Genomic DNA, 14,140 nt, shown 5'->3' with positions numbered 1-14,140 from the left:
TAATTGTCCGGTTTCTGTTCGCAATTGAATTTCAATTGACTGAAAATTTTTTGATAATAACTTTTTGTATTCCAAGTTGCTGAAGACAATTCTGTGTGTTGGCTCTATTTCACAGGGGCTACCGTTTTTCAGGCGTTGTTTTGAATCAATGACTCGAATAAGAGGAGCTTTAGTATCACCTACGTATTGATACTCAATTATGTTAACATAAATAAAAATCAGTTGCTTCCCTGCAGACAAATCAAAAGGATAATCACCAACAAATGTTTTTTCTTCGTCTTCTGTCATGGTCAGATTTTCAAAAGTGTCCAACATCTTGTATCCAATATGATAACCAGACCCATCATGAATACCGTTGAAACCTAGGATGCTTGGAATTTCGTTATCCGGAAAAGTAATTCCTTCGTTTTTACCAAAAAAGAGAAACAAAACTCCATTGATTTTGTTAAATTGAAAGTCAAAATGAGGCAATCCGGTAGCTGTTTTTAAGGATCTCAAAAGATGATCACGGTTTTCATAGGAACCAGTTCCAATGATAGCTCGTTCTCCTCCGTATGGTCTGGAGACAGCATCAAATGGAATACTTTTCTCATAAAACTTGAGGCCTTCAGAGGAAAAAATCTTTAAATCACTCTTGTTCACTTGATTTATTTTTGCTGGGAAGATAATTTCACTTAGAGCAACTCGCCAATCCCCTTCCAAATTAATTTCTTCATTAAAATAGTTTTTGAAAGAAGACAAGGTGTTTTGAGGAAAAATATTCATAGAGGCTGATGAATCTAAGTGAACGGTGAATTCATTCATGTTTTGTTATTTCACTACTGTTGTCTCTAACTTTGACCAACTCTAATTCATAAAATTTTCCTTTTACTGGCTCCTGGGATGCGTCAATGAGACTATAAGTAGGGGGATTTGTTGTAGGTATATCGTAAATCTCAAAAACTTCGTTGGTAAATGTTTGCTTGTATCCTTTTCTAAAAGGAAGATCCGCTTTTGATATTCGCACAAAGTCCCCAACGTAAAACTTTGGTCGGCGAACTAGTTTTGATGAATCATTAAAAATTAATGATATCAAGTAAGGAACGTCTTTTTTTGTTACTTTATTCGGCGCCAATTTCGTTACTCTGTTGACTCTAGAGTTAATGGCTGGTACAAAGCTCTGCAATTGATTAATATACGAGTATGTCCATTTGTCTTCTAAATACTTGTATATCAAATTCTTGAGCGAACGTATATTTCTTTCCGCAAATGCTGATTTTTCCTCGCTGAAAGTTTTATAAACTTCAATATCATTTTTCTGACAAAGAGTGCTGAATGAGCCCTTAAATTCTGTACCAGCATCTACCCACACTTTTTTAGGTTGCTTGTGCTTTATCATTTTCTTAAACGCATCTGCTGTAGTTGTGGCGTACTTCGATTTTAAGGGTTCAACTCGTAGATAACGTGAGAGACAGTCCACCGCAACCAACAAATATTTTACATCTTTGTTCTCTTTTGCTAATTTATCCACATAAGCCAAGTCTAGCGACCAAATCTCGTTTATGTCATAAGCAATAACTTTCAGTGTTGGAAATCTTTTTCTATATTTCTTATGCTTTGTGTGGGCATTTTTACCCTCTAGAAACAATTTCACTTTACTTGGTTTCAACTTTGTGCTTTTTTGTAGATTTTTTATGCTTCCGTATGCTGTGGGGCCTTTCGTATATTTTAGCTCAAGCAATTTTTTCTCATTCGTCGAAAGACTCCCAGTCCTTCTCCTCTTGCTGAGTTCTGTCTTCCTTTGAGGTTTCGAAACCACTTCCGGCTTCTGAGGATTCCTCTGTAAGTAATTGGCTGGTTTCTTTGTGCTTGATTATTTTTGGCGCAAAAGTTTTCTTTTTCTCTTTTTGTTTGGTAATTCTATGAGTTCTTTTCCGGATCGCAATTTTAGCATTACTGTTGATCACCAAGTCTTCTTTTATGTTTAAAGCCTCTAAAATCTTGAAATAATCTGGATTATTTATTTTTTTAGTTGGTTGCTGCAAATCATAGAGAAAAATAGGGACATTTATTCCTGTCTCGGCTCCGTCAACAATGAAATTTTCTTTTTCGTCTATAACAACTTTTTTTGATTCTTTAATGAGGCTAACTATTTTTTCCGTCCTGGTAAGTTTTGCTGGCGCTAGCATGTTGAGATTTTGAAGAATTTTGTCTGCATGTACTTTTGACAACTCAGTAGGATCAGTTGTTTCCCTTGTATCCAAAATTTCTTGGTTTTCTTTGTCAGTGTTTTCATTTGGTCGCATGCGGTTCAAAAACGAAAATTGAGCACCTCTATGCTGAACTCTGGGATCATTTAGAATTTGTGAGGAATATGGTTGCTCCTTCATAAACTGATTTCTGGGAATCAAAATAAACTCTTCAGCAGTTGACATTGCTTAACTCAAATGGATGAAACAAAATTTAATAATGAGTTGAATGAGTTCGAAACCGGCTTTTGTTAGTAATAGTGCTCGCCGTTTATCCATTGATGACTTTGTCTTGAGAACACCTTCAAATATGTGTCTGTAATTTTCTAAGTCTCTTACTTTCACTCTAACATGGCCCAGTAAAACATTGTGAAGACATTCACACAAAACCAGTATAGCATCACTATCACAACTACGCAAATATTTCCTTAACTGTTTTGGCTGCAAAAGCACCATTTGCTTCAGTATAGATAATTTTTTCTCTTTCATTGTTTAGTGGAGTTGTTTCTGCTTTATCAGATGGAAGATAGAAAATTGATGGACCTGGCTCAGTAATATTTGAACAGTATCGTAAACAATCAGAAGTTTTTGGATCAAGATCGATAAGCAAATGCCCAAACGGTTCTTTCGTTGCCAATTGATAGCAGTATTTTAAAAATTTAACGAGGTTCAATTGTTTACCTAAAAATTCGACTTGTTGAATATCACGGGTTGATTTGAACAAAATGATGTGTGTCGTGTTCAAGTCTATTGTACGAGACCACTTGCTCTGTTGGTAAAGGTTGGGCTTGATATAAATAACATTAATGTTTTTGTGACGCCCTGCAGTGGCCAATTTAACAAATTCTTTGTCATTGTAAATTTCTTCGCACGAGTCGTCTATTATCAGACGACAGTTTGCAAGACTATTCAAAAATTCTAAATTGGCGTACTTTTTAAACGTAACACCAAGTGTTTTCTCCATTTTGATGTATATTTGTTGCATTTCTCGGTATAAAAAAATAATGTTGTTAAATTTTGGGTAAAATGTGTTTCCAATCATCATTTTGAAAATTAACTCTGTTTTGCCACAACCTGAAAGCCCTACAACGGCCATGAAGACCCTATCTTGCGTAGATATAATTTTATTCATAGTCTTGGATTTGGTAAAATGTATCCAACTAAACTTGACAATATTGATATCCAAACTGAAGTTTCTTCACAATTTGGTTTTAAAATGGTTAATTTAACAATACAAAGTGATATCAGCAGTAAAATAACAAACATTTGAACAAAAAATACAACTTCTGACCGTGGCAACGTTGTTTGATTACAAAATTTCCATGAAGATTTGCTGCTACTTTCTTTTTCAAAGAAACTTTCTTCAACAACAGCGTCAACTTGATCAACTGTTACCCCCTCCATCTCGAGACAAAAATAATTTTTTTAAAAAAATGTATTGAGAAAAAGTCACTCTACATAAAACAATTCATAGCAATTGAACTCAGTTAGAAAGTCTTTCATATGAACCATAAAGCACTCCGTGAGTCTCTCAGTTTTGTCATAATGAACAATTTTGTGTACTCTTTCTTCCCTCACCAAGTGTTGAATCTCCTTCGGCAGTGAAGGATCGTTCTTGTCTACTTCTTCACCAACCGGGTGTTTCGACATCAGTAAGAGTCTCGGAGGACAGACTCTGGGTTGAGTTTTTGACATTTTGCTTTCTCCACTGAAGAAAAGGTTCAATATAATATACTAAATGAGTAATTGAGCGAATTTCGTCCTCAGTCAGCAACAATTTAACTTTTCTCTGTAAAAACTGGTTTCCGGTTTTTATGGTTTCGTCTTTGGAAATTGAAAGACTCAGATTCCTGTCCCCCGTAATCAAGGCGCAAATTGTTGAACTCGGTGACAAGGGTGCTTCCACTTTCGTCAATTCCTCTCTCATTTGTTAACCAGTTGAAATAGAAAATGGCTTTTTCTTTTGCACAATGTTTGTTGAAAATGTTTTTGCCCTTTGAATGATTTTGACAGTTTTGGCTAAAATAGTTCACAGATATTGAGGACACGCGAGTGAATTCAGATCAATAATAGAGCACTCAAGCAAATCTGACAAAAATTTTACTTTTTCCTCTCCCTTAGCGTAGAATATTGAACCCGGATTCCTCAAACGAACGCTTTGAATTATTTGTGTGAGATAAATATAGGGATAGTTTCCTGTTTCCCACTCAATGCCGTGCAAATTTCTAGTCAACCAACTGAAAGATTGCTTTTGTTGAGTTGTTAACTCACTATGACTTGTTGGAGGTAAAAATGACACGCAGTCGAGATAGTCCTTGGTGCAAACACCAAGTTCTTTAACAATAAACTTTTCTTTTTTGTGACGGAACCCTTCAACGTCTAACACAACTGTTTTGCTGCTCAGCATTCCAATAAATGAAAAATTGACGGATGAAAAATGTTTATATATAGGCAAAACAATATTCCCGACAAATGACCACTAAAACAGTTGCTGCTTTTCCACGGAAGCATATAAGAGTAACCAGGTCCTTGTTTGTATCTTGCGTATATAAAACCCCCAGCGTCGTGCAAAACTGCATGTAACCGAAGGACTTTAAAACTTTTAAGTTGATGATCTAAAGACGAGTTGTCAATTCCAATAAGACCACCGTACGGTCTAAGTTTAAGCGCAATATCGTGATCAAAATTTTCTTGATCGTTAAAGAACTCACATGCTGATAAAAAGTAATTTAGGCGAATTGAGTTTTGTGGGAAAGTAACTAGCAGAGGTTGTTTTTCAAATAAATCAAGTGTGGTGTGTGTTGCCTCTGCGGGCAGTAAATTAGTAAACATTTTGAACTTTAGAGAAGAATTGAGACCGACTTCTCGACAGGGGTTGTTTTCTGTGAATGGTCTTTGAACGGCTTTTTGTATGTTTTTTCTTGATGTTCTTCTTTTTGACCAATGATCCTCCAACTTGTTTTCTTACAGTCTTTTGCACAGTCGATTTTATTGCTTGTTTTGGAGACTTTTTCTTTGTAACAACCTCTACCAACTCAGGAGCTGCTTGAACAATTAATTCACGTCCAATCTTTTTGGCTACAGGCCAAAGAAATTTTCTTGCAATCGGTAATGCGGCTCTGCCAATACCTGCTGCTAAAGCCCCAAAACCACTTCCTCGTTGGCGATGGTGTCCTGAAAAGTATGGTGATACCGATTGTTGATGATAGTAGGCTTCCATTTAATCGAATTTTTTAAAATTTAATGTCAAAATAACTTTTCCCGTTCCAGCGAAAGGAACTAATTGTCCGGTTTCTGTTCGCAATTGAATTTCAATTGACTGAAAATTTTTTGATAATAACTTTTTGTATTCCAAGTTGCTGAAGACAATTCTGTGTGTTGGCTCTATTTCACAGGGGCTACCGTTTTTCAGGCGTTGTTTTGAATCAATGACTCGAATAAGAGGAGCTTTAGTATCACCTACGTATTGATACTCAATTATGTTAACATAAATAAAAATCAGTTGCTTCCCTGCAGACAAATCAAAAGGATAATCACCAACAAATGTTTTTTCTTCGTCTTCTGTCATGGTCAGATTTTCAAAAGTGTCAAAAGCGACCAAATCTCGTTTATGTCATAAGCAATAACTTTCAGTGTTGGAAATCTTTTTCTATATTTCTTATGCTTTGTGTGGGCATTTTTACCCTCTAGAAACAATTTCACTTTACTTGGTTTCAACTTTGTGCTTTTTTGTAGATTTTTTATGCTTCCGTATGCTGTGGGGCCTTTCGTATATTTTAGCTCAAGCAATTTTTTCTCATTCGTCGAAAGACTCCCAGTCCTTCTCCTCTTGCTGAGTTCTGTCTTCCTTTGAGGTTTCGAAACCACTTCCGGCTTCTGAGGATTCCTCTGTAAGTAATTGGCTGGTTTCTTTGTGCTTGATTATTTTTGGCGCAAAAGTTTTCTTTTTCTCTTTTTGTTTGGTAATTCTATGAGTTCTTTTCCGGATCGCAATTTTAGCATTACTGTTGATCACCAAGTCTTCTTTTATGTTTAAAGCCTCTAAAATCTTGAAATAATCTGGATTATTTATTTTTTTAGTTGGTTGCTGCAAATCATAGAGAAAAATAGGGACATTTATTCCTGTCTCGGCTCCGTCAACAATGAAATTTTCTTTTTCGTCTATAACAACTTTTTTTGATTCTTTAATGAGGCTAACTATTTTTTCCGTCCTGGTAAGTTTTGCTGGCGCTAGCATGTTGAGATTTTGAAGAATTTTGTCTGCATGTACTTTTGACAACTCAGTAGGATCAGTTGTTTCCCTTGTATCCAAAATTTCTTGGTTTTCTTTGTCAGTGTTTTCATTTGGTCGCATGCGGTTCAAAAACGAAAATTGAGCACCTCTATGCTGAACTCTGGGATCATTTAGAATTTGTGAGGAATATGGTTGCTCCTTCATAAACTGATTTCTGGGAATCAAAATAAACTCTTCAGCAGTTGACATTGCTTAACTCAAATGGATGAAACAAAATTTAATAATGAGTTGAATGAGTTCGAAACCGGCTTTTGTTAGTAATAGTGCTCGCCGTTTATCCATTGATGACTTTGTCTTGAGAACACCTTCAAATATGTGTCTGTAATTTTCTAAGTCTCTTACTTTCACTCTAACATGGCCCAGTAAAACATTGTGAAGACATTCACACAAAACCAGTATAGCATCACTATCACAACTACGCAAATATTTCCTTAACTGTTTTGGCTGCAAAAGCACCATTTGCTTCAGTATAGATAATTTTTTCTCTTTCATTGTTTAGTGGAGTTGTTTCTGCTTTATCAGATGGAAGATAGAAAATTGATGGACCTGGCTCAGTAATATTTGAACAGTATCGTAAACAATCAGAAGTTTTTGGATCAAGATCGATAAGCAAATGCCCAAACGGTTCTTTCGTTGCCAATTGATAGCAGTATTTTAAAAATTTAACGAGGTTCAATTGTTTACCTAAAAATTCGACTTGTTGAATATCACGGGTTGATTTGAACAAAATGATGTGTGTCGTGTTCAAGTCTATTGTACGAGACCACTTGCTCTGTTGGTAAAGGTTGGGCTTGATATAAATAACATTAATGTTTTTGTGACGCCCTGCAGTGGCCAATTTAACAAATTCTTTGTCATTGTAAATTTCTTCGCACGAGTCGTCTATTATCAGACGACAGTTTGCAAGACTATTCAAAAATTCTAAATTGGCGTACTTTTTAAACGTAACACCAAGTGTTTTCTCCATTTTGATGTATATTTGTTGCATTTCTCGGTATAAAAAAATAATGTTGTTAAATTTTGGGTAAAATGTGTTTCCAATCATCATTTTGAAAATTAACTCTGTTTTGCCACAACCTGAAAGCCCTACAACGGCCATGAAGACCCTATCTTGCGTAGATATAATTTTATTCATAGTCTTGGATTTGGTAAAATGTATCCAACTAAACTTGACAATATTGATATCCAAACTGAAGTTTCTTCACAATTTGGTTTTAAAATGGTTAATTTAACAATACAAAGTGATATCAGCAGTAAAATAACAAACATTTGAACAAAAAATACAACTTCTGACCGTGGCAACGTTGTTTGATTACAAAATTTCCATGAAGATTTGCTGCTACTTTCTTTTTCAAAGAAACTTTCTTCAACAACAGCGTCAACTTGATCAACTGTTACCCCCTCCATCTCGAGACAAAAATAATTTTTTTAAAAAAATGTATTGAGAAAAAGTCACTCTACATAAAACAATTCATAGCAATTGAACTCAGTTAGAAAGTCTTTCATATGAACCATAAAGCACTCCGTGAGTCTCTCAGTTTTGTCATAATGAACAATTTTGTGTACTCTTTCTTCCCTCACCAAGTGTTGAATCTCCTTCGGCAGTGAAGGATCGTTCTTGTCTACTTCTTCACCAACCGGGTGTTTCGACATCAGTAAGAGTCTCGGAGGACAGACTCTGGGTTGAGTTTTTGACATTTTGCTTTCTCCACTGAAGAAAAGGTTCAATATAATATACTAAATGAGTAATTGAGCGAATTTCGTCCTCAGTCAGCAACAATTTAACTTTTCTCTGTAAAAACTGGTTTCCGGTTTTTATGGTTTCGTCTTTGGAAATTGAAAGACTCAGATTCCTGTCCCCCGTAATCAAGGCGCAAATTGTTGAACTCGGTGACAAGGGTGCTTCCACTTTCGTCAATTCCTCTCTCATTTGTTAACCAGTTGAAATAGAAAATGGCTTTTTCTTTTGCACAATGTTTGTTGAAAATGTTTTTGCCCTTTGAATGATTTTGACAGTTTTGGCTAAAATAGTTCACAGATATTGAGGACACGCGAGTGAATTCAGATCAATAATAGAGCACTCAAGCAAATCTGACAAAAATTTTACTTTTTCCTCTCCCTTAGCGTAGAATATTGAACCCGGATTCCTCAAACGAACGCTTTGAATTATTTGTGTGAGATAAATATAGGGATAGTTTCCTGTTTCCCACTCAATGCCGTGCAAATTTCTAGTCAACCAACTGAAAGATTGCTTTTGTTGAGTTGTTAACTCACTATGACTTGTTGGAGGTAAAAATGACACGCAGTCGAGATAGTCCTTGGTGCAAACACCAAGTTCTTTAACAATAAACTTTTCTTTTTTGTGACGGAACCCTTCAACGTCTAACACAACTGTTTTGCTGCTCAGCATTCCAATAAATGAAAAATTGACGGATGAAAAATGTTTATATATAGGCAAAACAATATTCCCGACAAATGACCACTAAAACAGTTGCTGCTTTTCCACGGAAGCATATAAGAGTAACCAGGTCCTTGTTTGTATCTTGCGTATATAAAACCCCCAGCGTCGTGCAAAACTGCATGTAACCGAAGGACTTTAAAACTTTTAAGTTGATGATCTAAAGACGAGTTGTCAATTCCAATAAGACCACCGTACGGTCTAAGTTTAAGCGCAATATCGTGATCAAAATTTTCTTGATCGTTAAAGAACTCACATGCTGATAAAAAGTAATTTAGGCGAATTGAGTTTTGTGGGAATTTTTGCGCTACTGTTAAATAGTTTTTGTGAATAATGGGTAAATCTTTGCTAGCAACAGTTGGGTGGTTAAAATGCATTTAACAAAAAAATTGGAGTCAACTGATTAGAAAATGAGAAACTCAAAAACTGTTTAGAGTTTGAAACTGTTTGATGTAGGTTTGTTTTTGTTTCTTTTTTGGTACCTTGTATTGTTTATTAACTTCAATGTTTCTAGTTTTGCCAGTTTTCGTTTTTTTATTGAACGAGTAATGTTAATTCATAAGAGAAAGCTCATTTGTTTCATAGTTATTACCTTATTTCTACATTTTATTATCGATTACTTTCTCGACCCCGTCTTCAATGTTCCGGATGTACCAGGTTAGTTACATTATAAATTTATATCAAAAAAATTTTATCTTAAATTTGATTTCTCTAAATTTTTGCTGAGACAAGAAAGTAGAAATTGTTTATACAAACACCAACCAACTTTCCCGGTTAGAAAGGGGAAAACAAATTTCAAGTCAAAGCATGAAACTGTTCGAAGAACTAAATGAAACAGCTAAGTTTTATTCCACTCTAAGTCAGAGAAATTCTATGAGGATACCTAAAAAAGACCATGCCTGTATTGTAACGGGGGGGGACAGGTCCCCCCCCGTTACAAACCAGGCATTTTTACTACTACTAACGTCAAATGATGGTGAAAAGGCTGCATTTTTCAATCAATACTACGCATCGGTCTTCAATATTTCTGACATAACCGTTCAAACCCGGGCCGAGGATTTTCCCCAAAAATAACGGGGAAAAGAGTGTAAAGAGTGTAAAAAAAATATTTTTACACCGTTAGTGCTACCCTTAATAAGGGTGGAAAAAGTGTAATTTAAGAGTGTAAAAAAAAAGATTTAACGGTGGAATAACGGTGTAATTTCTTACGATTACACTCTTCTTAATTACACCTTTAACTTATTTTTACACCTTTATTTTACACCATTAAATCTTTTTTTACACTCTTCCACTCTTCTTCTTATAATTACACTCTTGCATTACACTTTTTCCACCCTTATTAAGGGTAGCACTAACGTTGTAAAAATATTTTTTTTACACTCTTTACACTCTTTTCCCCGTTATTTTTCGGTAAAATCCTCGGATCGTAAACCGTCTCGAAAGCACGCGGTAGTCTAATCAGATGCACTAAATGAGTCACTAAATATATTTATAGCTACAGTAGTGTCGGAAATATCTCAATTTGATTTAAGAAAATCAACTCTTGAGATTTTTCCATTATGATTTGGGTGTGTTTCCCTCCTCCTTATCTCAACCGGGCTGGAGACCGGCTACGGCGGAGTTATGAACATTCAACTATAGGAGATTTTTGAGCAAAGCACTGGCCAAAAAACCAGGTCTAAACTCTATCTCCAAAACAAAATAAAAGCAAACAATAAAATAGCTAAGAAGTCGGAAACAATAACAAAAACATAATAAATTACAAAATATATTAAATAAAATAATATAAACAAAGAATTAACTTTTTAAGCAAGCAAGCTATACCAGAAATTCTTTTTTTCCTAGATTCTATACACCCTAGGGATAATCTATACCGAGTTTGGTTTGATTTGAACAACTTCTTGGCCCTATAAAAGATAACTATATTTAAAATTCGCTAATCGCGAAATTCGCAAATTTCCGTATGAAATACAAACTTTTTTCCTAGGCAAGCTATACCAAAAATTTTTTTCTTTACACTCTAGATACACATGGGACACTCTATACCGGGTTTGGATTGATTTGGACAACTCCTTGACCCGGCGAAAAAGACCTATTTTTAAATATCGTTATTTGCCAAATTCGCAAATTTCCGTACGAAAAACTAACTTTTTTCCTAGGCAAGCTATAGCACAAATTCTTTTTGTTGTAGACTCTATAAATACAGGGAATAGATCATACCAAGTTTGGTTCGATTTGGACAACTCTATGACCCTATCAAAAAGACTTATTCTTAAAATTTCTTATTTGAAATAATCGCAATTTTTCGTTCAAAAATCTAACTTTTTTCCTAGGCAAGCTATACCGAAAATTCTTTTTGTTTTACCATCTAGATACCCATGGAATACTCCATACCGAGTTTAGTTCACTTTGGACAACTCTAAGACCTAATCAAAAAGACCTATTTTTCAAAATTATTTAAAATTAACTATTCGAATTAATCGGAAATTAACGTACGAAAAGCTAACTTTTTTCCTAGGCGAGCTATACCAAAAATTCTTTTTGTTTTACACTCTAGATACACATGGAATACTCCATACCGGGTTTGGATTGATTTGGACAACTCTAAGACCTAATCAAAAAGACCTATTTTTAAAATTACTTATTTGAAATAATCGCAATTTTTCGTTCAAAAACCTAACTTTTTTCTTAGGCAAGCTATACCGAAAATTCTTTTTGTTTTACCATCTAGATACCCATGGAATACTCCATACCGAGTTTGGTTCACTTTGGACAACTCTAAGACCTAATCAAAAAGACCTATTTTTCAAAAATTATTTAAAATTAACTATTCGAATTAATCGGAAATTAAGGTACGAAAACCTAACTTTTTTCCTAGGCAAGCTATACCAAAAATTCTTTTTGTTTTACACTCTAGATACACATGGGATACTCCATACCGGGTTTGGATTGATTTGGACAACTCCTTGACCCGGCGAAAAAGACCTATTTTTAAAATTCGTTATTTGCGAAATTCGCAAATTTCCGTACGAAAAACTAACTTTTTTCCTAGGCAAGCTATAGCAAAAATTCTTTTTGTTGTAGACTCTATAAATACAGGGAATAGATCATACCAAGTTTGGTTCGATTTGGACAACTCTATGACCCTATCAAAAAGACTTATTTTTAAAATTTCTTATTTGAAATAATCGCAATTTTTCGTTCAAAAACCTAACTTTTTTCCTAGGCAAGCTATACCGAAAATTCTTTTTGTTTTACCATCTAGATACCCATGGAATACTCCATACCGAGTTTAGTTCACTTTGGACAACTCTAAGACCTAATCAAAAAGACCTATTTTTCAAAATTATTTAAAATTAACTATTCGAATTAATCGGAAATTAACGTACGAAAAGCTAACTTTTTTCCTAGGCGAGCTATACCCAAAATTCTTTTTGTTTTACACTCTAGATACACATGGAATACTCCATACCGGGTTTGGATTGATTTGGACAACTCTAAGACCTAATCAAAAAGACCTATTTTTAAAATTACTTATTTGAAATAATCGCAATTTTTCGTTCAAAAACCTAACTTTTTTCTTAGGCAAGCTATACCGAAAATTCTTTTTGTTTTACCATCTAGATACCCATGGAATACTCCATACCGAGTTTGGTTCACTTTGGACAACTCTAAGACCTAATCAAAAAGACCTATTTTTCAAAAATTATTTAAAATTAACTATTCGAATTAATCGGAAATTAAGGTACGAAAACCTAACTTTTTTCCTAGGCAAGCTATACCAAAAATTCTTTTTGTTTTACACTCTAGATACACATGGGATACTCCATACCGGGTTTGGATTGATTTGGACAACTCCTTGACCCGGCGAAAAAGACCTATTTTTAAAATTCGTTATTTGCGAAATTCGCAAATTTCCGTACGAAAAACTAACTTTTTTCCTAGGCAAGCTATAGCAAAAATTCTTTTTGTTGTAGACTCTATAAACACAGGGAATAGATCATACCAAGTTTGGTTCGGTTTGAACAACTTCTTGGCCCAATAATAAATAACTATAGTTAAAATTCGTTATTCGCGAAATTCGCAAATTTACAATCCGACCGAAGATTTTATGAACCAGACCGAAGAGAACCCAAAAAATCGACGGCACGCTATCTACGTCCCCAACATAAGGTGCACAAAATCCCAGCGGGGGGGAAACCGACTAACCGGCGTCTCAACGGGGCAGGGGGGGGGAGTGCACCTCATGCGGGCCCGAGGCCCTCAGCTTAGAATAATAGTAAGACTGAAATAGACTTTGCTAGGCAAGCTATACAAAAAAATACTTTTTGTTTTACCATCTAGATACCAGTGGAATACTCCATACCGAGTTTGGTTCACTTTGGACAATTCTAAGACCTAATCAAAAGGACCTATTTTTAAAATTACTTATTTGAAATAATCGCAATTTTTTGTTCAAAAACCTAACTTTTTTCCTAGGCAAGCTATACCAAAAACTCTTTTTGTTTTACCATCTAGATACCCATGGAATACTCCATACCAAGTTTGGTTCTCTTTGAACAACTCTAAGACCTAATCAAAAAGACCTATTTTTCAAAATTATTTAAAATTAACTATTCGAATTAATAGCAAATTTCCGTATGAAAAATTAACTTTTTTCCTAGGCAAGCTATACCAAAAACTCTTTTTGTTTTACAATCTAGTTACCCATGGGATACTCGTTACCAAGTTTGGCTCGAGTTGGACAACTCCTTGACCCGATGAAAAAGACCTATTTTTAAAATTCGCTATTTGCGAAATTCGCAAATTTCCGTATGGAAAACTAACTTTTTTCCTAGACAAGCTATACCAAAATTTTTTTTTGTTTTACAATCTAGTTACCCATATGATACTCGATACCAAGTTTGGCTCGAGTTGGACAACTCCTTGACCCGATGAAAAAGACCTATTTTTAAAATTCGTTATTTGCGAAATTCGCAAATTTCCGTATGAAAAACTAACTTTTTTCCTAGGCAAGCTATACCATAAATTCTTTTTGTTTTACAATCTAGTTACCCATGGGATACTCGATAACAAGTTTGGTTCACTTTGAACAACTCTTTGACCCGATGAAAAAGACCTATTTTTAAAATTCGTTATTTGCGAAATTCGCAAATTTCC

The sequence above is a fragment of the Convolutriloba macropyga genome, chromosome 12 (assembly GCF_964194025.1).
Source record: "Convolutriloba macropyga chromosome 12, txConMacr16.3, whole genome shotgun sequence".
NCBI lineage: Eukaryota > Metazoa > Xenacoelomorpha > Acoela > Convolutidae > Convolutriloba > Convolutriloba macropyga.
The sequence above is the reverse complement of the archived record's forward strand: the minus strand, read 5'-3'. Positions refer to the sequence as shown.